The sequence below is a fragment of the Mustela erminea genome, chromosome 11 (genome assembly GCF_009829155.1).
Source record: "Mustela erminea isolate mMusErm1 chromosome 11, mMusErm1.Pri, whole genome shotgun sequence".
Lineage (NCBI taxonomy): Eukaryota > Metazoa > Chordata > Mammalia > Carnivora > Mustelidae > Mustela > Mustela erminea.
The window spans coordinates 47,709,979-47,737,736 of NC_045624.1; the positions used below are offsets into that span (position 1 = coordinate 47,709,979).

At 40.8% G+C, this 27,758-nt stretch overlaps 1 protein-coding gene and 1 long non-coding RNA gene across 2 annotated transcripts in view; both read left to right on the forward strand.

Moving 5' to 3' along the window:
• Positions 1-27,758, forward strand: part of JAZF1 (JAZF zinc finger 1) — a 320,889-nt gene that overhangs the window by 101,422 nt on the left and 191,709 nt on the right. The gene's annotated exons all lie outside the window — the stretch shown is intronic.
• On the forward strand, positions 85-25,997 carry LOC116569125. Its single transcript, XR_004276858.1, has 2 exons — positions 85-115; positions 22,826-25,997. It is a non-coding gene; the product is annotated as an uncharacterized LOC116569125 (long non-coding RNA).

The following is a 27,758-nucleotide window of genomic DNA, read 5'->3' on the forward strand; positions in this document are numbered from 1 at the left end:
CAGACTCCCTGCTTAGCATGGAGCCCAAAGTGGAACTTGATTCCAGGACCCTGGGATCATGATCTGAGCCGAAGGCAGATGCTTAACTGACTGAGCCACCCAGGCGCCCCTGAAGGTATATTTTGAGCTGTGAATGCAGAGGTAATGAACATGGAAGCTGGAGGCTGCCACTGGTGCCGTGGTGGGATTCAGTCATCAGTCCAAGTTAAGCGGGTCTTTTAACTTAATCGGGGTCTTAGGTCCCTTCACTGTAAAGAAAGGAAGTGGAATGACATGGTATCGTGGGTTCCTGCCAGTTTGAAAAGTCTGTTTTTCTTGTTCTAGAGTCTCAGTGAATCTGAGTGTGGCATTTTGGTCCTATAATTTGTGAACAATTCCACTGGTTTGAATATCTGTTCAAGGTAGGGAGGAGGGCAAGATTTCCCACTAGTGCTCAGCTGATCTTCCCAGACAGGCTCTCTTCTTGTTCCGTGCTTTACACTTCCCACAGGTTGGTTGGTTGGTTTGTTTGTTAAATCATTGTTTGATGGTTCAAAAAAAAAAGTGGGTAGGAGACGGTGCTGTGTCTGGATTTACTGTTCACAAATTTCGGATTGTTTCCTCACACTCTCTCTGCTCTGTCACTGAAATTCAGGCTCTGTTATGAGATCCAGTTTAAAAAAGAAACAAAACCCCAAGTAGATCCTTTACATTTTATATTGAATGTCAAATGCCCCTTTCTTTACAAGCCTCACAATCAAGAGTTAGTTGCATAAAAATAATCTGGCAGTCATATAATCTTAAAATCTTTGGGTCATGAAGTAACTTTGCCTTTTGGGTAGCATTGCAGCTTTCTCACCACAAGAGGGCAGTGCAGGTGATTGAATGAGGGAAGTGGCTTGTGCACAAATAATGACAGTGTTTGTAGTCCTAGCTTCCATTTTACAAAGCATCTGTGTGTGTGTCTGTGTGTGTGTGTGTGCGCACGCGTGCACGGATCCTGCCAGTTCTCTGCGATGGGGAAAGCAGGCATAATTATTCCCATTTTACAGATGGAAAAACAGAAGGCAGAGAGAATAATGTCATCTGGAGCTTGATTCCAGCCAAGTCCCTCGCCTGAAGCTAGGTCTCTTTCCACCACACTGCTCTGTCCAGAAAGGGTCATTATCATCATCCCGGTGACCTCCTAAAGTAGAGATGAGAGGTGGTCCAAAAGCTAAAAAAGCATCTGTTCTGTAGCAGCTGTTCTCCAATTTTTTTCACAGACAACATCTTGTGGAGGCATTCCAGACCCTGCCCAGAAAGCTGGGAAGGGCTGGGAACGTTAGCCTCGTGAGTACCACTGTGAACAGCCGTCCGGGCAGTCTCAGCTCTTTTGACCTATATTATAAAGAGGGTCCTAACTAGATAGGAGATGGAGAGGATAATGGGAGAGGTCAAAGTGAAGGACAGACTGGGGCATGGATGTGAATGATCCAAAGGGCTGCTCAGTCATGGTGAACTTGGAACTTCCCTGTGGACTCCCAGAGCTCACAGTTTCAAAGGAGACAGTGGAACACAGGAAAGGCACACACGCCAGGCTAAATCAGCACTAAACAGAACACCCAATTATTGAGCACCCAGATGAAGGTTTTTCTAAGCTCCCAAATTCCCATACCTAACACTGGAGGGCCTGCAGGCAGTTACATAAGTGGTCACTTTCCTGGGCTGCTTGCATACAGACCCTAAAGGGATTTTGCCCTTTTCTTTTTTTTCTTTTTTTGGTAGTTAGAGTGATTCTATCAGGTAATTAATTTCAAGTGCATTTATTCATTTGTTGAAAAAAAAATAAAAAGCTCAGATAGCAGCCTGTGGTTATTCTAGTTGCCTGATGATTCATGCGTTCGGATCTAAAACCCAGAGTAGGTACAATCAATATGTGAAAAATAGGTGCTGCCTAATTGCCTTTTTAAATCAGTAAAATAATTAAAGCCTTTATAGTCTGGCCAATTAATGTTTGCACATCTGTATGGTTGGCTTAATAAGGAAAATGCTTGGGAAAGATAAAATTACAATACCAAAAGCATCTAATAGCTGAGAAGCATTTCCAAGCACAGTTGATTAATTATCCTCCTCTTCCTTTTTCCCTCCCTCCTCTTTTTCTCGTAAGAGACTAAACATTTAGTAAATCCGTATAGTTCCAGTTAAGTCAGCATTCCCTTTGTAAAGTGCCAGTGTTATAATTTTTCATTCATCATTTTCTTAGATTCCAAAATGAGTGTCATTGTTATGTTTAGTAAAAGAATACAAATATTTATTTTAAACATTTCTTTAGACAGATTCGTAGTGAAGGGTAGAGCTCACTAATGCTGTGCAGCTGGTTTCCGGGGCTTCAGAATTGGTTGTCGTCTGCATACCAAGTCTCTGCAAGTACTCAGCCACAGAGAGCAAAATCCCACTTGACAAGAAGTCTCTAGATAGGGATTTATGCAATAGGATGCAGTGTTTACTTTGGACCTGCCATGATCTACCTGGCAACTTTTTCCTGTGATGCGTTTATTAAAAAGTTTCTAAGTACATATTTGCACAGTGTTTTCTTACGGAAACATCTGTGTAAGGAATCTTCAACTTACTCATTTCCAAAAGGGAATTTTTTTAAAATGGAGAAACACAGCAGTTGTGTGGGCAAATCAGAGAAAATGTACGGACACAATACATTTAGAATGAAAGCTCACTTCTGGCTGAATTTCCATTCATTCTGAGGTCAGTGCAGATAGACAGCGTGATGATTATCCTAACCAGAATTCAGAATCCGAATTGCATTCTGAAGTCCTTAAATTAAACGTACAATCAGTCTTTTTAGCAAAGCCTGTCATGGGAGGAGTTGGGTATTGGTTTTTCCTCTTCTTTTTCTTTCTGCTTAGCCTACGTTGAACCTTTGGCCTTACCCCAAGTGTATGGGTGGTATATGGTTTAAAATTGATATATTAATGTTGAATTTTTATTGTCACAGTTTCTGTTCGTGCTCCTTTCAAACCTTTTCATTTATTTGTTTCTGAACCTTGGATATCTCATAAAAATGTCACCATTGTGGTTGAACATTAAGCACCTTCCCATTTTGCCCTGGGCCGTTGAAATAAATTTGGACCAGGTGCTCTGCTCATAATGGAGCCTCTTGAAGTGCTCTGATAATGAGCCGGGAGCGGAAGCTGTCAGCCTTCAGCTGGCTTGAAGAATGCAATTAGAGGAGTTTTAATACTGTGGAGAGACCCCATCCAATCAAGGCCATTTGAGTTAAACCAAGTCTAGCATCCTAAACATGTATGTTTAAGCACGTGAGCTTTGTCTCTACACTGTAGAGGAAAGAAGGCCTTCCTCTACAATGGATCCATTTTGAGTCAAAGGGGAAAACAAACAAAACTCCAAATGCCAGTGGAAGTTCTCTATTTCTCATCCCTTCTCCTTATCGTGATCTTATTTATGGTCTGATGTCTCTGTGCTCAGGATAGCTAGTATCAAATTAAGCTTCCAATCAGTCAAGTACCTAGGAAGGCCACTTAGTTCAACTTTTATTTAAGAGCCAAAAAACAAAACAAAACAAAAACAACAATTGGATTCCCCAAGATATCCATAAATATGGGGCATGGTAAGATAAAGTATACTCACTATAGGAAACCATTAAAAAGAACGATATTGTCTATTATATATTATTGAGTAAATTCATTTACAGAACATTATGGATAGCATAATCCTGTTTGAGGAAAAAAACCAACCAACTATAATACACATTTATAGGTGCATAGAAAAGATTTAGAAGAACACATACCAAATCAGTGAGGGGGAGTGGGGATAGGAAGGCAGGTTAAGAGTTTGACTTTCTCTATATATGTATTTTAAAATTATTTTCTCATTTATTTAACCAATAAGTTTGATATTCTTGGGGTAGCTCAGTTCACTGGCTTATTGTAAGTAAATAAATGAGCCTCTGTGGAGCAGAAGGTTCTGTGAGGGAGAAGCCTCCGCTTTTCTTACTACCTGAGATGCTAGGTTATGGTGCTGAGAGAAGTTATTTATCAAATGAGAGCTTCACTTCTGTCACTTCAGTTACTCATTCCTCCACAGATACTCACTTGTTCCCTGAGGACACACAGGTTTGGAGGAGATTCCATGATTTGCCAGGCCACAAGTCTGAAACAAGGGTCAGGATCTGAACCTGGATCAGCCCAGCCCCAGAGGCTATATGCTCTTAACCTTCCCTCTCCTCCCTGCTTGGTTTCTGAGAAGAGTTCTTTAAAAGCAGATTTTATTTCCAAGGTCACATTATCCCTTCAAATTTGATTTCTTTCAGAAAGAAAGGAAGACCTACTTCAGGGGTAGATGTTATTATATGGTAGTATTGTCGTTAAAAAAGTACTGTATGATAGTGTTGCCTCTTACACATACTTGAACCAGTCATTAGAAAGTCATTCGGGGCCCATGGGATTCACCAGGGGTACTCCAGTGAGTGAAAGCCTTTGTTCTAAAATGATGCCATGTATAACAATGTCAACTCAGTGGCAGCTGAAAAGTAAATGATTTCACCCAGTGCGCGAGGTGGACAATGTCCTCACTAATAGGAAATGGTATGCATAATGTAATGATAGCAGTAACTCTCTAAATATTCTTTCATAAGTGGGGCACCTGGGTGGCTCAGTGGGTTAAGCCTCTGTCTTTGGCTCGAGTCATGATCTCAGGGTCCTGGGATCGAGCCCCTGCCCCACATCTGGCTCTCTGCTCAGTGGGGAGCCTGCTTCCTGCCCGCCTCCCCCACCTGCCTCTCTGCCTACTTGTAATCTCTCTCTCTGTCAAATAAATAAATAAAATCTTTTTTAAAAAAAAAATTCTTTCATTAGCTCCTGATTGCTGAACAGTAACTTACTTAATCATTCCTTCTAACATATTTATTCTTAATAAGCCACAAATCTTTTGTAGTCCATAAAAATATGACGCTTATTCCATAGGCTAGAAATCTCTCTCTCTTTGTGTGTGCGTATAATGTATATATACCATGTACGTATTTCCATTTCTTTTTTTTTTTTTTAAGCCCTATACATTCTTAAGCCCTACAAACTTCGGAATTATTCCTTTGAAAGAAATAATTACTCCAAGACCAAAAGTACAGTGGTGGTAAGGGGCTAGGGGAATAGAGAGTTATTGTTTAATGGGAATAGAGTTTCAGTTACAAGTTGAAAAGAGTCCTGGAGGTGGATGGTGGGGAAGTTTGTGCAGCATTATGAATGTATTTTAGTATCACTGAGTCCTGGGATCGAGTGCCGCGTTGAGAGGGAGCCTGCTTCCCTCTCTCTCTCTCTCTCTCTCTTTCTGCCTGCTTCTCTGTCTACTTGTGATTTCTCTCTGTCAAATAAATAAATAAAATCTTAAAAAAAAAAAAGAATGCTTTTTAAAAAATTACTAAGATGGTGAATTTTATGTTTTGTGTATTTTTTACAATAAAAAAAATTGGGGGAAAAATTACTAAATTTAGCCACAAGTGAGCCTCACCCAATGAACTAACATTTAATGGCCCTTCTTTTGACATCGTGACACCGACTTGTTAACTTATCTGGGGCAAAGTAATGTATCTAGGCCAAATAATTTAAACATCCTCTCCCAGAACCTGAAAAAAGTAGTGCGGCATAGGTAAACATGAGGCACTTTGAAATTTTGCAGTGACTCCATAGAATAGGGTTACTTAAGTATATTTTTAGGAACCATAGAAAGTGATAGAATACATTGGAGGGGAAAAGCCTCACCTCTGATCTTTTTAATTGAAGGAAACTCTTCTTTTTGAGCACCTTTTCCAACTGAGATGATTGAATTTTTTTGGCATTTGAGTTCCTTTCTCATATGCAATTTCTTTCCAGTTGTGATTATTTTATCTTATGTTTTGCATCTTATCAATCCCTCTTCTCCCCATTTGTGGTAGAGAAGAATTCACAAATCCAAGGGCTTCTGCACGTGGAGGGTTAGTTCCCTGGAAAGCAGCCACAGTACAGTGGTCTCCCCTCCCCGGGTTGCCAGGCATGGAGAATGACGCAGACATGATGTCAGGGACATAAACAGGTCTGTTCAGCATGATGAGGCGTGAGGATTCGGTGTTCCTCAAAAGGAAGTAGACTTTGGTGGTTTTCAGTGTCCCTTGTAAAATGGTTCTCTGTGGAGGGGAGAATGCTTTAGGCAAAACCATAAAGAGACTGAGCCCAGCTAAACTGCTTTGATTGAAAATGAAAAATAAAGCAAAATGCAAAGATTTGGGCAGGTGGGGAGACTGTCCATGACTTGGATTTGCAGACTTGGGCGTTGCTCTGTTGCAGGGGTGGGTGTGGGGCAGCCCAGACTTACCACGCCGTGGGGCACATCTGAAGATGGACCCTGCATCTCAGAAATGAACCCACATATATGTAAGAGTCCTACAACTAACAGCCACGCTGGGGTGGGGTGCAGGGCGGGAGGTCCGGACCCCCGGTCCCCAGCCAGACTCTGGCATGACTGGCTCTGCGTAAGTAACCTTTGTGGATAGGTTGCTTATTTAGAAACGGGATCCAGCAGGTCCTTTCTAGAAAACAACAGTGTTGGATTTTGTGTGAAAGAAAGATTACGGGTCATCTCTCTCTCTCTCTCTCACACACACACACACACACACCTCTAAAGGTAATGCTAATTATAAAAGTCATATCTTTGTACTCGATCAGAGCTGGGTTTTTCTCTCTGAAGTTGGGAAGGCATGGGCAACAAGGTGAGAAAGGCTGTCTTTCTGTTTTTCCCAAATATAATTTTTTTTCTGTTATTCACACAGTGTAATTGCCATTTTAGCTACATATATATAGCTAAAATGGCATATACATATCTATATATTTAATATAGGTGTATATATTTCTCTAGGTGTATATATATACACCTAGAGAAAAGTCTGGAAGGTGTATGCATGTGCATATAAACTAGTTTCAAAAAATTAAAATCTTAATACATGTATGTGCTAAAACTATTTATTTATTTATTTAAAATTTTATTTATTTATTCGACAGAGATCACAGGCAGGCAGAGAAGCAGGCAGAGAGAGAGGAAGGGAAACAGGCTCCCTGCTGAGCAGAGAGCCCAATGCGGGGTTCTATCCCAGAACCCTGGAATCATGACCCAAGCCGAAGGCAGAGGCTTTAATCCACTGAGCCACCCAGGTACCCGGATAAAACAATTTAGATGGCACAGAGTAAGTTCATCCTCCCCTGATCCCATCACCCATTCCAGCTGCTGTTAAGTTTTTATGTCTTTACTTCTAAAACATTACCCATAGTTTTTCTGCAGGGTGGAAGGGAACCGAATGAAAAGTGATTTGTGTTTTCTTAGTTTTGTTTTTCTTTATTTTCTCATTACTACAATTATTTTAAGGCTTTTTTTCCCTTTTTTTTTAGTTACAATAAAAAATTCGTATGTCTGGGGATATTTATCTCAAAGGTGAAGGAATAGCAATTTACATTGAAGACTTGATTTTAGAAATTGTTTTATGCTGTTTAATCATGGAATTGCATATAGTCATATCGATGAAGAAATATGGTAACAATTATTTTAAATGAATTTTATTCTTCAGCTTGAACAGATTAAATTCTATAGTGGGCTCATGCCATTTCTCTAATTGCATTAATTATTTATTACATACTGCCATACATACAGTTCAGTAGGTCTGGGGGAAGTTGATTATAGCAGTTTGTTTCAAGTCAGTTTTACACCCTGGGTTGACAACGTTATCACACTTTTCTCGCTGAAATGAAAGAGCTGGGACTGTGCTCCAGGGCACTTATAACAGATGCACCTTAACCTTGAAGTGTATCCACCATATTTGTAGTGGGACTCGGTTTGTGCAAGCAAGATGTATTTCCTTCATGCATCTTCTGGAAGTTCTCCTTTTTGCAGATTTTAGAACCAAAGATGTAGTTAATACAGGTAATGTGTCCTCTCTTGATTTCAGGCTGTAATGTTAAGGTTATGGGATCGCTGATTTCTTCTTTAACATGTTTTGTCCTCTGGCAAGAAAAAAAGTTAAAACGAGCTTCTTTTTATTGTTGGTATTTTTGTTACATATTTTTGAAAGAAGGACTACTAAGAATCTATTAGACACCATGCCATGTGAGCCTCTGGAACAGCCAGCCTCTCCTCCTGAAACCATCAGTGGTAATGCAGATCGAAAGCAAATTCGTGCTTTTTCTGATCCCAGATGTGCCCTTCCTGCTGCCTGTTGTTGTCAACCACGCGTATTTTTGTCATCACCTCCAAACCCTTTAATCAGCTCTACGTGCCGTCGCTGGATAGAGGGTCCATCTGGGGGCCTGTATGTGGGTGGCAAATTTTAAGCGAAAGATTCAACAGAAAACTTGGCAGGTCGGGAGCTGGGTTAAAAATACATTTATGGAAAGTATTAACATTTGTGTATTAATACATTTATTGGAAAACCAAAAACTTTTCCAACTGGTCCTATTTGAAAGAAAAGAAATGAATGTTTAATTGTAAAATTTGGCAGGAGGTTTAAAGATTTTTTTTGCAGACAGTTGAGGCAGGAGTTTAGAATTTGAACATTAGAATTTGAACTTAGCAATGGAACTGTAGACTGTCCCAGTTGTGATTGACAGAGGGGTATCAGCTAAAGGTATTGGATTTTTGTCCTGGTCCTTAAAAGCTAAAAAGAAGTATGCTGTGTGGGGCACCTGGGTGGCTCAGTGGGTTGAGCTTCTGACTTTTGCTGTCAGCTCAGGTCATGACCTCAGTGTCATGGGATCAAGACCCAAGTCGGGCTGCTCACCCAGTGGGACGTCTGCTTGAGATTTTCTCTCTTTCCCTCTGCCCTCCCCCTGCATGCTTACAAACGCGTGCTCTCTTTCTCTCTCTCTCAATAATAAACAAATCTTAAAAAGAAGTGTGCTGTGTTTTGAACTTCTCAGAACACGTTGGGGCCTTCCCTGCACCTTGCTCCATGCTCCAAGTCTCCTTGGTGCCAGGCATTTCCCGTACCCTTGACCCTCGGATTTGCAGGTCGCTTGGAACCTGTTGGTGTCACAGTGCATGGCTTGCTGACATAGGGTATCTCACTGCGTACAGGGGGGCTGGCTCTTCACACGCTGGGAAAACCTACCAGTTCCATATTAGACACCTGCATTGAGCACATTGGAATTCTCTGTTCGTTTCACTCTTAGCCGGCAGCCAGCTCTGGTTGGGATGGCTGCTGGCACAGCCCTGTTCCCACAGAGATATTGGTAGCTTTCATTCTGCTCCATCAGATTTCTTGGGTCTCAGCTGCGCGTGTGAGCTGTATGCGAGTGCTGGGTGTACAAAGATGAATAGAAACACGGGTCTGTGCCTTTGAGACACTCGCCCTTTAGTAAGGGGCTTGGGATGACCTTCGAGCTTCAGCACATGGTAAGAAATAAGCATTGTACTTGTTTTTGGCTTTGTGCATGACTGTTGTAGAGAGAATCTGGCCTCTTCCCATTGCCCCTGCGCTCCGCTTGGGCAGTCAGTCCATGTGCTCCGGTGCCAGAGCCTCCCCTACCAGGCAGGAGCCACAGCGGGTTGGGAGGACAGAGGGGTTTGTTCTAAACTGTCAGAAGGCCTGGTGATTTGGGGCACTGTCTTCAGACCCGCGGCCGCTGCCAGCCTGCCCGGGGGCCTCGTCCTGGGGTAGAATCACACAGCAGACTCGCAGCGACTGGAGGGTGGAAAATTTTGTAAAAACATCTGTTCCGTTTGGATGGTTCACATATTTTCAAAACCGTTGACTTAGCCAAAGCTCATATTTCATAAAACCTTTGCAAATATCTATGGTTTTTCTTCTTTTCCACGTAGATGTGGAAGCAAAGGAGAGGAAAGATGTGGCCACATGTACGTATTCAACTTTTCATTTCCAAGTGCTCGGCTTTCTCACACATGAGCGCCAGCGAGGCCATTCTCCTAAGGTGTGTGGTACCTCTAGACTTTTCTCTTTTGGATAGATGACGTGGGTCTTAAAGACAAAGGTCCCTAGGTGCCATGCAGAGAGATGACAATATTGATACCAAGCTGTCTTTTCATCGCTTGAAAATAAATGAACAAAAAGGTTCACAACGGTTCGAGGGTGAGGATCAGTCAAGGACAGAGCCACAGAAAAGCTCCCCTTTCCTGAGATTACCGTCAGGGCTCAGCCCTCCACATATGAGGAGACTGCTTCAAAGTACACTTAGCGAGCAGGGAGGGAAGGGCGTCCAGAGAAGGTGGGGCGGGGGGGTCTGTGGGGGAGAAGTCTGGCAGCTGGCTTCACTCCAGGCCCATGGCCCTCAGGCTTAGGTGTGCAGAAGCCCATGGGCCAGACAGCCTGGGCCAGTGGGGACTTTTCTGGGAACTAGTGAAGTTTGTTAATGTTTGAGGGTGATGAGGTTTTGAGCAAAGTGCTCCGCTCAGAGCCGGGCGAGTGCTGTTAACCAGCATTGAGCTGCCGCCCAGAGGAAAAAAACAGTGCCCAGCTCCAACGCTGAGGCCCTCAATGCATGATTGTCAGTGAACCAGCTGGGTTAAAAATAAGTTCATTTCCCTCTGTTTGTGTAGTTATGTACAAAAAGACAAAAACAATGCCTAGGAAAAGACCCCAGGGATTTAAATTGGAAATTAATTGTAAGAGCATGTCGCTTTGCTTCCCCTGATTGGTTTGACTTCAGATGCGATCCAGACGCCCAGGACTCGGGCCCCCTCTGCAGCGGCGTCATCAAAGGTGGTTGGGTCATCTGCAAGGTGGGTGGAACTGTGAAGTTTACAGTCTCCATAAGCCCTACGTCTGATAGGAGACACCGAGGCACAGTTTTATTTCCTCTGTGATTCCAGTTCGGGAATGGGGAGAAGTTTTGTAGGTATTTTGAATGTGATCCAGACACAGGAAACCAGGCCTCTAGGGCCGTAGGTCTCCCCTTAGGTGCATGGCTCAGGCTTGTTCCACAGCTCTGCTACACAGCCCTTTGTTTTCTCACACTAGTGAGCAGCCAGTGGGCTGGAGGACTAGGGGAGCTGAGACACTGCTCCTCCAGGCCATGTCTGGTGAAGTGGAGAATGGGATCTGCCATGTTTCCTGTCACCTTAAAATACGGAAAAAAAAAAAACTTTCACAGCTTCTCCAGGAACAAACAAACAAACTTGTTTTTTTCAATTTTATAAAGTAAAAAAGAAAGAAAGAAAGAAAGAAAATCCATGTGACACAAATACCTAATTTATGTGCAGTCCTCAGGTCTCCAAATTAAAAAATAATATAATCGTGAAGCATGGGTCTCCTTGTGAAAACAGCCGAGTGGTGAGCCATGTCAGTTTTCACTAATGGGGGAAAGATTCGGCAGGGAGAGGAGAGGAGAGGCCCTGACCCTAGGGACCCAGGGAGCCCGCTTCTCTGCTGTTGGTTCTGTTCCTGGGACTCTGTCCACCATGTCCGCCCTGTACGGAAGGCAGGTTGGGAGGGGGTGGGGTGAAGTTCCCCCAGCTCTGAGAATATGTGAATGGAGGCTTGATCATCAGAGCCCTGGGAACATCTCAGAAATGGAGTCCATCCTGTGGGACTCCCCCAGCAGAAGCCTTGATCATGTTTTGTGCGACACTCATTCGTGTGCACTTGCCATGGTATCAGGCAGCATTTTGAAACCGTATATGGGGATGATTCAGTTAATGGCCTGGGCCATCTGTCTTTGCTACCAGAGCCAGCTTCTCTGCAGTTCCAAGGGAAAATACGGGCAATTGTTAATACCCCAAAACACTTTGGATGGTTTTAAACAAAATTGTCAACAGATTGTTTATCGATGACTCATATTTTCTTTCCTCTCCTCCTTTGTTTTCTTTTTTTAAAGTGATGTTTCCTAGGCCTGTTGCTTCTCTATTTTATGTTGTGTGTATGGGTGGGTGTCTTGAAACCTGAAATTGTCGCCTCTACATTTTCTGTACTTAACCTGCTCATGAGTTTTTATGTGGCCCTGGTTAGAGTCGAGTTAAATCTGATTAATGGCATTGTAACAGTCGGGCGCTGGGATCATCAGCAAGGTCTGCGGGGAAGTGTGCCTTTATGCAGTTTAGAAAAGATTTTATTAGTTAGGCAAATGGTATAATTAATATGACAAGAGGAATGTTTAACTTAAAGGAAACAATTCATTTTGCATACAGCACAGAACATAGAGGTGTTCACTGATCCACCGCATGCTGGTCAGAGATCCTTCTTTTATTTTGATGGAAGAACAGCTCATGTTGTTTACCCCCTAGCCCAGTTTCTAGCGTACTTGAAAGTAATACAAGTAGTTTGTCTTAAAAGTAAGTAACTCAGGGAGGCAGGATGAGGCAGGGTAGGGGCCGCTAGGTCAGGAGACTGAGGCCGAAGCTGACAGTGGGTGACTGCAAGTTTCTTATCCCATTTATACAGTTCGAAGTTGGTTAGAGCATCTGTAAGCCCCTTCCAGCCTTTTCCTGCAGTGAGATTTTTGCTAATTAACACTGGTTTCCCTGCTTGATTCCAATTCATTATTTTTGTCTAAGTGACCAAAACCCAATTTCCCTTTATTTTATTTTTCCATTTTGTTAAGCTAGGCAGACCCTAGCTGGCCCACTCTCCATCAGCTGTCCTCCAGAGCTCCCCAGGGGGCAATCAGCAGATTACCCAGTGCCTGGCATGGTATGGGCTCCCCTGGTGAGAGGCTGGCTGGGGTCTCCGTGTGGGGGTGTCCCTGGGATTGTGGGCAGTCTGAGATGCCCCCAGGGGAGAGGCAGAAGCAGCAGGGGATTCTTTCAAGGATGAGGGTGCGGCTGCATGTGCCAGCTGAGGGAGCAGTCGTCCACAAGTACAATAGCCAGTAACAGCGGCCTTCCGTCCTGCTCATGCCTCACTCACCATCCCCGGACGCTTCCCTACAGCCAACACTGACACTGACGTGGAAGGGAAATGTTTTGGTGAGCTCTCCCATTTCAATTTTGTTTGAACCCAGCCTTTCCTCCCTCCCTCTGCCACGGCCCAGTGAATGATAAAGCTCTGCTTCATCTGCTGAAGGGGACGCAGGCTCCAGCGTTGTCTCCTTGGATTTCGTCCCGGTGGGTTCCTGCAGCCACGTGTCAGGGGCCCTCATGTTCATGGCTGAGGCAGGCGCCAAGGAGTTAACTGGCAGAAGTATCCGTCTGGAATGCTATCTGGAACTGTGCCAAGATTCTGGAGGTCCTCGCTGGTTCTCTAGGCGCTGGATGAGTGGAGGCATCATTTGGGTGGATTCTGTAGGCTTTTGGGGGGAAAGCCTTTCTTAAAAAGGCCATTCATCTCTTCGGGTCATAAAATGGAATCACAAACTGGTTTTCCCAATTAAAGTCTTAAAACAACAAGAACGCGATCAGCCAGCGCGGCCATCCTCTGGAGAGTTGCCCAGAGAGTCACAGCCCAAGAGCACGGGAAGCCAGCAGGACCTGAAGGGAGCCACACTGCACGGTCTGACATCTCCCGTCATCCGTGGGGGGTGCCCTGGTGCTCCCAGCCCTGGTCCAGCCCATGCGGGAGCCTTTCCAGCATTCTTTTAGCAAGTATCCAGTTTTGGAAATACCTCTGGTGAAATTCTGTGGCCTGGAGATTTGTTTCTGTCACAGTTTGCGTAAGAATGCCACGCGTCCAAGGTGTTAACGCTTAGGTAATGTGCTAATAAGCAAAAGGTTGAACCTGCCCAGGGCTGATTTCCTCAGCATCGCCAAGCCCTTGGCAGGATCAAAACAAAAACAGAGATAGGGGAACTAGCCTGTTTCATGCTGATGCTAGCAGTCCTCCTGTGGACCGTTAACTGCACTCTTGGCAAGTGTGCCGTCCATCTGGCCCCGTATTTTTGTCACCAGTAAAAATTTGCTTGATGGAGCTCAACTCTCTTTCCTTTCTGTCTTTTCTGTCAGATCTGAAAGGTACATTGTTTGGAAAGAAAGAGAAAGGAAAAATAGCTCCAGGCTGTATGGCTAACACAAAAATAAAACATGTTGTAGTTTTGTTTTCTCAGCTTCCCCCTCCCCCCCTTTAAAAGGAAGGACAAATAGGAGGACCTATAAAACAGTTTCTTAGGGGAAAAAAAAAGTCATGCTATTGTTTTGGTATTTCTTGTTTTTCTTTCAGCTATCACATTAAACTGTTGTGATTTTACTAACCTAGTTAACAAGATTTTAAGAATTAAAACATCTTTGGTAATCTTTCTAACATTAGTTGCAACATTTTTAAGTCATCTTGCGCTGACATAACAGCACATGTTGGGACAGGATAGTGACATTTACGGTCTACTCACTGGCAGGGGAGGTCTGGGAAACATTGTGGAATAAACAAAGTGTGTTTCTTCCATTCCCTCATTTCACCTTCCAGAATGCTCTCGAGTCACGTTCCCATCTTCCCTCACCCCTTCTCTACCTGGAGCTTTTACTCCGCTTACATTTGCAAGAATTCCACACTGTGTTCCTGGGGTTCCCTTCTGGTCCCTCCTACTATTAAAAACAAGCTCTCTGGAGTCTTATTCCCAGGGAACTCTGTCAGTGCTCAGGGAGAAAGTCATTGGACCGAGTCTTTGGCCATTTTCACCAACACTGCAGTGGATTTGTGCATGATTACTATCTGCAGGCTCTCTCTAGGGTTTCGGAGACCAAGGAACACATTTATTTCCTTGAAAGAGCTTAACCTAAATGTAATTCAGATATGCTCCTTGAATGAATTCAGATCAGTGATCTGTAAATGCCCTCCTAACTTCCAGAGTCTTAGATCTGATGCATGATCCAGTAGAATGAATCTACTGGGACCATTTCAGATATCCCATTAGGCTAGTCAAGAAATCGTAAAGGTTCGGTCCTCTCCTAGCGCCCCTCAAATGGCACCCAATTTCTTCCACCTGCTCTTAAGGCCAGTAACAGCAGTTTTTAGGAGAAAAAAGTTATTTGGTCTTTGATTTCAAAATCTGTCTAAGGAAACCAAATTGGATGATAAGATCTCTTTCTGTTTTATCCCACATTTATGATATTTTGTTTGGCAAACATGAGGTACGGGGAAGCACTTTTTAACTTGAGGGTTGCTGACAGTGTGTTTTCTCAACTGTCATTAGGGTTGTTTGAAAATTCACAGAATTTCTTTTGCAACCACTTTTTGGAATGCGTTGCTTTATCTTCTCATTTTAAAAACTGATTCTTTACAAAGTGGGTGATGAGTAGGACTGGGTCTCTTTTCATTCTTCTCTAATTAATAATCACTTTCTGGAAGTGTTGCTTTCTGCTTACATCGTGAGATAAGAACTGAAAAAGCATTTGCTTATATAATATTTAAAAAAATATTTTTCCATTTATTTGAGAGAAAGAACTTGTGTGCTCAAGTCGGAGGGAGGGGCAGAGGGAGAGGAAGAGGGACACACAGACTCCCCACTCAGGCCCGGAGCCCAATGTGGGCCTCAATCCCAGGACTCCGAGATCACAACCTGAACTGAAGTCTGACGCTTAATTGACTGAACCACCCAGGCACCCCACTTATAGAGTATTTTTTACATAGCTTCCTTCTTTTAAATTTTATGCTAGTTTCCTGCTGGCCGGTTGAGGTAGAAAATGTTGCTGGTTGAAATATGTTTGTATTTTTGTGGGAAATTAATGGACTTAAAATTAAAAGATGGAAATAAATGACCAGATTTTTCTGGTCATTGAGGGGTGATAGTCTGTGTCTTTGGTTTTTCTTGATGTGTATGAATTTTGCTTGTCTCAAAAAAAATGATAATTTATAAGATTGCCTAAATAAAAAAATTGTTAGCAGTTATCACTATTAGTCTGGTGTGACCTTTTAGAATTATTTTTGGGGAGAAAGAAGAGAACGGTTTTTGCAGTCCTGTTGAAGCTCTCTACGTAGACACGAGATGCAGCTCATTACATTTGAAATTCCATTGTGATGAGTTTCAGATGGTGGCATTTCTTGAGGCCTCCCTCACATGTCAAAGAGAGGTATATAGATTGGAAACTATTTACTGAGGGAATCTCAAATGTTACTGAAAATGCAGTTGTAAAATGTCAAGTTATTTGCATGCTGGTGAATTGGATGTCCTACAAAATTGTGTAATCCTCGCTCTCTGCTTGTTTTCCTTACCAAGGAATTCAGAGAAATACCATGAATGAAACACCACATTTTCTTTTTCTGTTTGTGTATAGTAACTGCTATGTTGTAGGTAGTTTTGATTTTTTTTTTCTTAATTTAATTTAGCTTCATTTAAGAATCTGTCTCCAAATGGATGTGGTATGGAACTTGTACATTTTCACTCTCGAAGATATTTGATCCTCCCCCCACCCGCAAATGGATGAGTGTTCAGTAATACTTAAGAGGGATATAATACTGTTTAACAGTGATTACAAGGGTGATCCAAATCTTTGGGAGTAGCTTTTAATTGTTCACTGCTAAGTCTCCCTTCTTTTCATTCTTTTTTTCACCTTTTTTTTTTTTTTTAAGATTTAAGTTTTAAATAATCTCTACACCCAACGTGAGGCTTATACTCCTAAAACCCCCCAAGATCAAGAGTCACATGCCCCACTGACTGAGCCAACCAGGTGCCCCTTTCACTTGTGTTCTGGTCCTGTTTGGCTGAACAGAAGGGACTGTGCCTCATTCATCTTTTTATGACAGAGTACCTGGTTTAGGATCTGTCTCATATTGTACCCTCAAAGAATGTTGAATAAATAGACAAATAGCCCAAATAGACAAATAGACTAAATGACTTTTAGTATCTTAGTTGAAAGTTTTTACCCAGGAAGTAATTAGTGTAAATTCCTGTCAAAATAAAAGCTTTAGAATAAGGTGCGGTGTAATCTTCTATTTGTTATTTTGAAATTATGCACAAAAGACCATCCCTTCTTTGTGAAAGGAGGAAAGGCCAGGGTGTGTAAAGAGGATGAAACAATTAACTTGACTTGAAATCCCTGGGTAGGTGAGGTGCTAAGCTTGGAATTCTTTCAGATGATATAAGAAAAGAATAAAATAAGCTTGGAAGATATTCCTTGTCATCATTGAAGGATTTTCAGAATGCGTGAGGAGTGTTGTTGGCCAACATTTTAGCTATAATATGCATGAAAAGGCAATTTTTTGAATCGATAGAGGGAGTGGTATAGGAGGAGAAAATAATGTGTGACTGTACAGATTTAGAAAGGCAGAGTCAAGCACTCTTACCAATTTGGGTCGAACCAGCAGACAGAAACCACATCATCATTCAAATGGGGAACATTTAAAATAATTATTGGGGTGCTTGGCTGGCTCAGTCTGTAGAAAATGCAACTCTTGGGAGATGAACTCTTGGGGTCATGAGTTCTAGCCCAATGTTGCATGTAGAGATTACTTTTTTTTTTTTTTTTAAATATTTTATTTATTTATTTGACAGACAGAGATCACAAGTAGGCAGAGAGGCAGGCAGAGAGAGAGGGGGAAGCAGGCTCCCTGCTGAGCTGAGAGCCCGATGCGGGGCTCGATCCCAGGACCCTGAGATCATGACCTGAGCCGAAGGCAGAGGTTTAACCCACTGAGCCACCCAGGTGCCCCGAGATTACTTTTTAAAAATCTAAAATAAAGAATTGTTAAGCTGGGATAGGAGAGGAACCATGGGATGTAAAGAGAACACTAATGGCTCCTCTGGAGCTGAAGAAGTGTACCCAAGGAAGGACAGGCTTCCCTTCCTCATGGCTGGGGTTCAGACCTTACTGGAAAGGGTATGATAGCCCACTGGGGTGACAGGAAGTCTATAGGTTATGTGGGCCACTGCTGCCCCACAGTTGCGGACTAGCAGGAAACAACACACTGGGCACAGGCAAGCTGAGGCTGATGGGCTAACATGCAAAGGGAATTGGGGTACAGCAGTGAGTGGAAGAACTTCAATTTGCAGGGTGTAGCAGGGCTTTGGAGAAGTAGTTACTGGGCCCAGAACAGTCCTGCATGGTCACTGAGGGACTGCGTGCTCTGGACTCCTGCTGGGAGCACAGAGCATCACCACATGTTCTCTTATGTGTGCAATGCTGAGGGACCAAGATGCAAAAACAGTATGCTGGAACCCTTGCAGTGTCCCTGCAGCGCCCTCTACTGATGCAGCCTAATATTGAAGTCAATGTGAAGAAGAAATGCATAGGTCTAGTTCATTATCACAGAGCAGGTGTTAAAGGGTGAATTTGGAATTGAGCCATGATAAACTGGTAACTGGCACAACCTCAGATTCCAATATAGTCAAGGATGTTTTGTTTTGTTGCCGTTAAGACAGTGATAAATCAGAAGGAGCTGATTTCTATTTGAAACTGAAAGCACCCATCAGTGCTGGCTCTGTAAGCTGGATGCTCAATTAAAAATTGACTTCGTGACAGATTGATTTTGACACTTTACTTTTAAGATGAGCACATACTAAAATCATGAAATACTTGTCTTATAAAATGATCTCTCTGATTATTAAAAGATTAAAGACTGCCTAGGATGTGCCTCTTACATTATTTGTAGTATATTAGCTTTTCACCTCTAAATTCAGCCAGTTGGGGCCTGAAAACTCTTAGGCCTCTTATTTTTGTGTCTCTGTGTCATAGGCCTTAAGAAGAACAAAGGATAACCCTCCTTAATAAGCCCCTGGCCACGCTCACATCAACCTTTACACCTGATGGCAACAGCCAGCTCTGTCCATTAGACATCATAAAAATTACTCTTTGGGTTTTTAAAATCTATGCCTTTTAATTTCATTGTGGTCTCTCTTAGTCTTAAATTACAAGAGTGGATAAATGGGAATGTTCAGTGAAGTGTGTCTGCCATTCATTATCATATATGTTTTTATGTGTATTGTATGTTTTCTTAACTAGAAGTTTCATAAAAATCAATGCATTTCAAAAACGTTCATGTAAAGTTACATTTTTACAGATGATTTTTATAAAATGCTATTAGAAGGAAACAATATTAGGGAGCAGAGAGTGAGTAGCTGCACTGTAAGGTCTCAGTATGACACTGACATCTAACTGTAATAATAATGATTGCTGATAATGATAATGATAATGAATGCTAGCGCTGGCCATGCATGTTCTAAGTGCTTTATATGTATTAACTCATTTAATCCTCACAAAAACCCTCATATAAGGCAAATACTATTCTTGTTCCCATTATACAGGTGGGGATACTGAGGCAGAAACTGAAAAAAAAAATGTGCCAAGACTACCTAGTTATAAGGAGGAGCTTGAACATAGGCAGTTTGGTTTCAGAGCTCTCATTCTACACCCCTGTATACCATACTGCCTACAGGATTGATGGAATGGATTATTTTTCAGTACACTGGTGATCGACAAGACCAGGAAAACAGACTCAGATGTTAAATACCAAGTGAAATTTGCAAAGCTAGAGAGTTAAGCTGAGCAGGGCAGTCTGACTTACCTTAAACTTGCTCTTGGGTTTGCAAAAGTTCCTCCCTTTATAGAGCTAGAATGCTTAAGCTACATTCTTTCGGTAATGTCAAGCTAGGGTAATGGAAATCTAGGTTCTTCCAAGGAAAACTTTCTGTCTTGAACCTTAAAACTATGTGGTGGAGCAAAGATAAAATTCAGAAAATTTGTAACCTCAAGACAGTTCATGGATTTATGGCTGGAATTCACTCTAGCCGGAAGGTCAGAAGAACATTTAACTAAGGTTGGTAGTCCCTCCTGACCAAATAAATAAGTAAATAATAAAAATGGAAGAAGAGATTGAAAGTATGTCTAAGGAACAAGACTATTAATATGACAAAGAAAATTTGAGGGAAAGGCAAATAGAATTTATATAAATAAAAAATGCATAACTGAAATTAAAAGCCTAAAAGTTTAGTTTGATAACAGACAGAATTGAAGTTTAATAACAGATAGTTTAATAACAGACAGAATTGAAGAGAGAATTAATCAATTAGAAAAATGATTGAATTAGTGTTCAGAATATAGTACTATGGGACAAAAAGAGGGAAATTACAGAAGAAAGGCTAAGAGAGAAGGAGAACAGTGAATTTGGCAGAAATGAAAGAGATCAGATCACAGATTCAGGACACTCAGCAAATTTCAAGGCAGATTAAATTTCTTAAAAAGAGGTCCATACCTAGATATGACATGGCAAAACTGCCCAGTGCCATTACAGAGATCTTAAGTAGTCAGAGAGAGATGATAGTTTTCAAAGGAACAAATCAGGAGTTTAACCCAGCAATGATAGAAGCAGGAAACTATGGAGCAGTGTCTTCAGCAGGATGAGAGAAAATCAGTCAGTCTCTGATTCTGCCCAGCTAAATCTATTTCTCGAAAATGAGGATGATCTGAAACAAATAATACATTATATGTTAATAAAAAGTAAAAAAAAAAAAAATCAGGGTGAAACAAGGCAATATTTAGAGTGGGAAAAGAAAGTGAGAACAGATTTGTCATCCTCAAAGCCTCACAAAAGGAGTTTCTAAAGTATGAATTTTGCAAAGAAGGAAATAGCTCTCAAATATAAATATCAGAATTTTAAAAAGGAGCAAAAAACAAGGAAAGTGGTAAATGTATGAGTAAATCTGAATTGACATTAACTGTCTTAATGTTATGAACTTAAAAAATAAAATATATGTCAGCATAGCACCATCAGTCATGAAGTGATTAAACATAACCTGTTATTTTGGAGGAAGGTGAGGAAATTGATAAAATTCAGTTTTAAAATTTGAAATTAGATTTAAAATTTAGATACATTATGCATACATTTCATTATTTCTAGAATAATCACTAAGTAAAGCTAAAGAAAGTGCTTAGCTTCCAAACCAGAAAGAAATATAATAGTTGATCATTCCAAAACTTTTAAAAAACATAGGAATAGATATGACAGCACAAAATAAGACAATAAAAAAATTCAAATATGATAGTAATTATACTAAGTGTAAATGGACAAATTATTCTAGCTAAGAGATAAAGCTTATCAGACTGAATTCTTAGAAAGTCTAGCAATATGCTGTTTACTAAAAGAATCACAACTACATACATATTAAAATCATGTAAGATTATACACCAGAGTCCTATTAAAAGAAAGCTAGTATATTAATAATAGAATTTAAGACAAAAGTATATTAGTGATAAAGGTCATAACAGGTACAATTTACCAGAAACATTAAAAAGTTCTAAACTTTTATACACTTAATACCTTTACATGATGACTTCAAAATATATAAAGTAAAAACTGTTGAAATTACAAGGAGGAATAAAATAGTCCTTTATCATAGGAGGAGATTTTAACGTATTCTCTCTCTCTTATCAGGAGAAAGATCAGGAGGATAAGAGAGATCTAGATCAGGAGGAAAAAATGAGTAACACAGTCAACACAATATTTAGCTTGATGCAAAAGATATATAAAGAACCTGGTATCCAACTTCTGAAGAATACATACTTTTAAAGGACACATAAAATATTTAAGAAAATTGCACCATAATGCAACTTTCAACAAATTGAAAGGACTGGCATCACACAAACAAAATAGTCTGCAATTCAATTAGAACTCAGTAACAAAAGTTAACTGAAAGAACCCCTCATGTTTGGAAATTATGAAACATGCATTCAAATACATCACAAGACAAAGCACAGAGTACAGAAATGATAAAATATTTAGAAGTAGTAATAAAAACTATTTACCTATCAAAACTTGTGGGATGCAGGTGAATGGTACTTAGAAACCTGTAGCCTTACAGGATTACTTAGAATTTTAAAAGGCTGGAAATTACTTCAGCGGTGAGCATCACAGTGCGGGAGTTCACTAGGACTAGCTTTCATCTTACTTTCTACTGTTGAGAAATTGAGAAAAATGGCCGGATTAGTATGATCCCCCCCCCCCACAAGTGCTCCAGAATGAATTTGGTGACTTAACATTTTGGCATGTTCTAGGATGGCAGCTTAAAATTTTATCCCTTCAAGGCACAAAATGTTTTGTATAGGTGTTTATTCAAAGAGGATAGGATAGGTAGCCCTCAAATTAGAGATGGGTCTTCTTTAAATTTCCCCATCAGTGGGTTCCTGAGTCACGGAGGCAAGGGACCATGGAAGTGAGCAGGGGATTCAGGAGAAGGGAGGCAAGAGTGCACACCAGGAACTATTAGACAGAAGAGGTGTGCATGGCCACGCTGATTATTGCCACTTGGTAACCTGAGCCTCGTCTGAGGATAAAGCAGGGAAACTTCCTTGATTTCATAAGCCGTGTTGACTTTTAGTTTAATCCACTAGCTTGGCCCTTGTGATATGGTAGACGTGGTTCTTAGGGAGGAAAATGTTTGGAATAATTTCTTCTGTAAAATTTCATGCTTACATTTGGATAATACTTTCAGTCCAGCCTAAACAGTTTTTCTTTTCCCCAAATACAAGAAAATAAGCTGCCTTCAATGTTGTGTTGCTCTTTGAGGCTCGCAGTTCATTTTTGTACCCTAAGGACTTGCATTCCCAGAAGCCCCATCTAACGTGGAGCTGTTCTCCACTGTCCTACACACGTGGTGTGAACAGCCTCCTTTTCCTCATTAACTTGCTTTCTTGTGCTAATTAATCCTCACTTCAGGTATTTTGTGTGCTCCAGCTTTTTAAAAAAATTTTTTTGAGAGAGACTGTCTAAATCATGCTCTCCCTACCACCTTTTTCATGTGCCATTCAGTGACTCACTACACATTTATGGAGGCCCCTTTTTCATTGTGGAGCTCTGTGCTGGCTGTGTCAGAGGATCCTGGGAGTGGTAAATTCTCTGCTCCTAAAGAATGGGAACTAGCAGGAGAGGACAGGCTCTTCTGTAACTAAGATCTCAGGTAGAAAATGCACATTGCAGTGGGGTATGTTGTTTTCTGAGAGTCTGAAGGAAGAGGATATTGAATCCAGACTTTCTGAGCTGGGAAGCCTTGAGCAAGTTCATGGACATGATTGAGCTTTAGCCTCCTTGGGGCTTGTATTACGCATATCACAAGGGTGTTTTCAAGAACAGTAATGATACGTGTAAGGCAGAGTATATGGGAAACAGACTTTTATTCATGAAAGTTATTAAATCAGTGAATAATTATTGTCCCCCAACTATGTGGCAGCCACTGTTCCAAGGTCATAGGATACACAAGTGGGTAAAATGAGTCCTGTCTTTTTGGAGGTTATATTCTATGTGATAAGAAGTGTTAAAGCATTATCGACAACAAACACAATAAACAAGTATTTATCGCTCTTACTATTATATTATCCATTTGGAGCAATCTGGAAAGAAACAGAGAGGGTTTTAATAGTCTGAGATGGAAATCTGGACAGGGATGGAAGTATGGAAGAAGAAATAACATGCACCAAAGTGCAGGGTGGGATATTTGCAGAGGATAGGTGCAGTGACAACCACTGGGGAGTGTGTTGGGCCAGAGCGCATGGCTGACCTTGGGTGCGGAGTGGGCAGCCTGAGTGTCAGGCTGGGGAGTTAATAGACCACAAGCAACAGAAATCAACAAAACAAAACAGGGATTTCTTTTTAACCTAGAGTGTAATTTGACCAGATCTGGACCTTCAGAAGTTTAAATGTGTTAGTTCTGCATAAAAGATATTGGAAGGAGAAAGATAGGGAATTTGGAGAGGTCCAGTCATTGCAAAAGCTTAGTGAAGAAAAAACCCAATGGGAATGAATCGGTACCATCCCCGGTTATTTATTAAATCCATATTGGGAACTTTTAAAACTTAATTTTTCCAAGTCTTATTGACATCAAATACAGAAATCCCAAGTGTACTGAATAAATTTTTACAAATGAGTATTACATATATACTCATGTGGATGCCATCTAGATTGAGATAATAGAGCATTGCTAGCACCTGCATTAGGGACTTGAACTCAAAATGCAGCGTGGGCACTGTTTGCTGTAGCCTGTTGCGGGGAAGGATGGTGGGTAAATCCTACCTCGTGCCAGCCAGCGGTCTTTTCAGCCCTGCCATCCATCTCCCCCCTTCCTTCCTGAGCAGCCAGTTGCTACATTAACCAGACAGCAGGAAGAAAGGCAGACTGTGTCTACCAGAGTCTGCACCTCTTCCTGAGTTAACTTTTTAAGTGGGATACACGAAGCCCGTTTACCCTAATGGCCCCAAGCATGAGAGAAGCACATTTTATACCAAGCCCCAGGTTTCCCTGAAGGGAAGTGGTAGAAATATTTACAAGTCGTTTTAGTGTGGCCAGAACATAGCCAAACAAACCACAAATAGAGAGCCTGTCAGAGTACGCTAGTGGGTGGGGTCCCTGAATCTCGGGTGTGACCAGGTGTGACCAGGGCCCGGGGCAGGGGGCCCTCACCGTGGTGTAGTTCATCATTCTCCCTCTCCAAGGGATGGTACAACATTCTCTTTACACACAGGAAGGGACCCATTTTTGTTCCATTGCTGATTATGGCATTGCCGTGGACTAGTTAAAAAGCTTTGTATCAGTTGTAAAATACCACTGGGTTTGGTCAAATTTTAAAGGATAGATTCTTTCACGTTGTAGTTCTTCAACTTTTATAACCATTGTGGGGTCAATTTTATGTCAAGGCAAATAGGAAACTCATTCTAGATAAATAGCATTGATTATCAAAATAGTATTTTGTGTATTTACATATATTTAAGAATATATACCCTGGGGCAGATAGTATTTGAAACTTTTATTTTCCCTAATCAGTTTATGGCCCATTTACTTTTCAAAATCGCCTTGACAAGGGGCGCCTGTCCAGTTCAGTTGGTAGAGCATGTGACTTTTGGTCTCAGAGTTGTGAGTTCGAGCTTCACATTGGGTATAGAGACTTTAATAAAATAAAATAAAATCTTAAAAAAACCCACAAAAACTCAAGAGGGACTTGGGAAATTATATTTGGGAAGACATATATGAAAAGTTGGAGAAGTACAGACAAAGAATTACATTGGTTCCTCCCCTAGTTGAAGAAATTGAATTTTAATCCTGGGAGGGAATCAAACAGGAATGATTTTCCTTTGTCCTTTTTATTTCTGCCTGATTCAACAGATTAAAAAAAATTACTGCAGAGCTGCTGTGACTGAGGTTTGGGTGGGAAAGATGAGGATGCGAGGGTCCCACAAAGCCCTTCTAGCATCTTCCCGCATGCAGATAGATTCAGCCCGTGTCTTCTCTGCACTCTCTGGTTCTTTCCACTCCATTCTGCCTCTTTGCTTAAACTCAGTTGGTAGGGTGATAACCGTCTCAGAAGCTGTTTCATTTCAAACTCTTATCTGTTGCAATCTGTCATTTATGATTACAGCATATTTTGGATCTTTGGAATACTTTTGCCATTAATCAGATATATGAAAGTGTTTTATGTACTGTTTTATTTTGTTAGCTAGCAAAATGGACTTCTTTGATTATTTCCTGAACGTACCCCTGAAAAAGAGTATTTCTTCCTAACTGTAATTGTGATAGTCTTACCCACATCAGTCCATTTAATTTAGAAACCTAGAGTTGAAAACATAATGAATGTCAGATACGGTGGATTGATTCTCTCAGGAATGTGTTCTGATATCATACAGTATAATTTTTAGAGTTCCTGGTCTATCTTTAAAAATAACTCAAGTGGACTGAAGACCTAAAACTCCCAGAAGAAAATATAGGGAAAAACTTTTAGCACACTGGATTTGGCAATGATTTCTTGGATATGACACTAAAAGTACAGGCAACAAGCAAAGATAGACAAATGGAACCAAACAAACTTAAAAACTTCTGTACATCAAAGGAAACAATCAACAGAATAAAAATGCAACCTATGGAATAGGAGAAAATATTTGCAAATTAAATATCTCTTAAATGGCTAATATCGAGAATGTAAAGAATTTCTACAACTCAACAAAAAAACCCAAGTAACCTGATGAAGTAATGGACAGAGGATTTGAATAGCCAGTTTCCCAAAGAAGATCTATTTATAGAGGGCCAAGAAGCTTACGAAAATATGCTCAACATCACTAAACAAGAAATTTACACAAGTCAAAACAACAGTGAGATTTCACCTCGCACCCATTAGGATGGCAACTATCAAAAAAAAAGAAAGAAAGAAAGAAAAGGAAAATGAAGCAACAAGTGTTTGGTGAGGATGTGGAAAATTAAAACCCTTGTACATTGTTGGAGGGAATGGAAAATGGTGCAGCCATTATGGTAAATAGTCCTAGGTTTCTTCAAAAGCCTTCAAGTAGAATTACCGCATGATCCAGTAATTCCATTCTTGGGCATATACCTGAAAGAACCAAAAGCTGGGTTTTGAAGAGATGTTTGCATACTTGTGTTCACCGTGGCATTATTCACAATAGCCAAAAAATAGAAGCAACCCAAATGTTCGTTGACAGATGAATGGACAAAGAAAATGTGCTTTATACATACAATGGAATGTTATTAAGCCTTTCAAAATAAGGAAATTTTGACACATGCTTATAGCATGGATGAACCTCGAGGACATTATGCTAAGTGAAATAAGCCAGTTGCAAATGGACAGAGAATGTGTCATTCAGATGAGTGCCTGACATATTTAAAGTACCCCAAATCATAGAATCTGCTATACCCCAATGTGAATACGTTTACCATTACTAAACTGTACACTTAAAAATAGTTAAGATGATAAATTTAATGCTATGTATTTTTTACCACAATAAAGAGAAAATAATCTCCATACTTGATCCTCTCTCTGGATAAAAATGATTTCTCGTCTTTGTGACTGTCCTGTGTTCTAAGACCAAGAGTCTTAGCGTGGTTTTTACAGGTTTGATTTTAACATTCTGACTTGATCCACATTATAAGTAATCTCAAGTAACACAAAGCTACAGGTTACTTTGCTCTCCTTGTGAAATTGGAGAGATGACTGGGTTTTTTTTTTTTTTTCTTTGTGAAAACACTTCTACAGTTCTCGCCGAGACAAATGGTTTCATCATTTTGAAACAAGGCTGAAGAAGCCGTTTGTTGGTGTGTAGATTACAAGTCTGTGTCCCACTCACCCGCCACTCCTTGGCACTGATGCAAAGTGACGGTGTCAGTAGGAATTGCTTTCTTCCAAAAGTTTTTATAGTAGATTTTTATGCCTGTATTAAAATTATCAAATTGTCAAATCGATTCCAGAAACTCAAGTAAAATGAAAATGATGCAGAGACAAAAAGTACACAGTTTCTTTGGTACCATTCATCTTAGCAAGGGGAGCACCCAATTTTTAATACGAGCAGTTTACAACCACTCATGGTTAAATGGTTTATAGGATTCTTTGTAACAAAAGGTGGTCTAATTACTAAGGAGGAGAGAATGATATAGGCAGGTTATTTACAATGTGTGACTTACTTAAATTATGATCCTGTTAACTATACAAAAATGACAGAAAGCAGAAACATCAGAGCAAATTAAACATTCTGGCTTTTCATTAATGATCTTGAATATAGGAGGTGTGCACAAGGTTAATTTTTTTCTCCTTTAAACATCACATGAGGCCTGCCCTGGGAGTGAACCTGCAGATTCAGTACATCAGCTCCTAAACAGGAAAAAAAAAATGACAGTAGTTTTTCTTTTCTATTAGGCCCCACTAGAATGTTTAGTTTCTGTCAGTAAATCACATGGTAGGGTTTCTAAATGCCTGTCTAGATCAATTTTAAGTGTGATTTCTTTCCTTACGACTTTGTTCTACTCTGAGTTACTTGTTGATTTTAATTGTTCTTACTGGCGATGTTTAAAGTCGATAATGCCACTTACCACACTCTTTCCTGGCACTGCCTTTGTAGTACATTTGCATATGAATCAGGACATTTTTTTCAGCAGTAGGGTTGGGGGGGTG